The sequence below is a fragment of the Loa loa genome, assembly GCF_000183805.2.
Source record: "Loa loa unplaced genomic scaffold supercont3.225, whole genome shotgun sequence".
Lineage (NCBI taxonomy): Eukaryota > Metazoa > Nematoda > Chromadorea > Rhabditida > Onchocercidae > Loa > Loa loa.
Genome location: NW_018108405.1, coordinates 106,505 through 108,024, shown reverse-complemented (window position 1 = coordinate 108,024; position 1,520 = coordinate 106,505).

Here is a 1,520-nt window from a genome sequence, read left to right as displayed (position 1 = left end):
GAGATATTATCCAGAAATTCTAATAATGATTCAAATCACAGTGATATTATCCAAAAATTCTGAGAGTGATTTAATCACAGTGATATCAACCAGAAATTCTGATAATGATTCAATTATAATGAATCTTAGCAATAAGCTTTAATGATAGCAAAATATTTAAGCAAAGCTATTTGTAGCATTGATAAAAAAAGAAAATTATGCAACGAGCTGATGAGCATCAACCATTTCATTCATCAAAAGAAATCAAACTGGCAACCGGTTGAAGGAATTGATCGTATCAGAATGAATGAATGAATGAATAAATGAATGAATGAATGAATCAATGTGATACGATACGATCAACAAAATCATACTTTAAAATTGTAACAAATTGATTCATATAATTTAAAAATGAAAAGGACTTTTTTGATAATTTGTAAAGCGTTAATGTATTCAGTACAGTACGATTAATTGATGGAAAATGTTGATCGATTAAAAGAATTAATGATATTATAATGAATGAATTAATGAATGATTCGATATGAAAGGAAATTTATAACTTATATAAATCTAATAAATTTGATATTATATCATCAGAACTTTTTTGATAAATGGAAAAGTATAAATGTATTATTTAGTAATGATAAAATTTGATATTAATTGATCGATGAAAATTTACGTTGACAATTTTATTTTTAGTATTATTAAAATAAAATTAAGCTTGAGTTAATTAATATCACATTTCTTTTTTTTAAATTTTTTTAAATGAGTCTAATTAATGTCACATTTTCTTTGTTTCTTTTTTTCTTTTCTTTTTAAAATAATAAATGTTGAATAAAAACTATTCTTTAATTATTTTTCTTTTCTTTTCTTTTTTTTTTTTGTTTTTCATAATAACAAAATGAAAAATTTTCGTAATTAAAAGAATTTTTAATAATGCAATTATTGAAATTTCATTGAATTTCATAATTTCATATAAAATATTTTTTGAAATCAATACTATTTGCATAAGTTCAAATGAAATATTTCAATAATAATATAAGCATTAACTATAACATAATGAGGAAATCATCTTTAAATTATTCATTCATCAGTTTCAAATATCATTTACAACAACTGTCAACTGATGAATGAATGTATTCAAGATGATAAGATAACTTGGCCAATCATCATATGAATATGTATACATTTCCATCCTGTATCCATTTGGCCTTTGGCCATGTTTAATCCCAAAATTAAACCTTAAAAATACGACAAATAAAAGAAGGCTAAAGATGTTGACAAAAAAAAAAATAGCCAAAATAGTCAAATAATGGTCAACCAATTTAGATCCCATAATATATTGATGATATATAAGGCAGAAAATATATATATGAAATTTACATATGTACATAAAAATTTTAGAAAGAAAGCGGAGGAAAATCTCTTCGAAATTCACGGATACATTGAAACAATCTCCGGTAAATGGTTTTTTTTAATATACCTCTCCGGATACCTCTCCGGTAAATGGTTTTTCCTTTTTTTTTGGAAATAATCGGAAA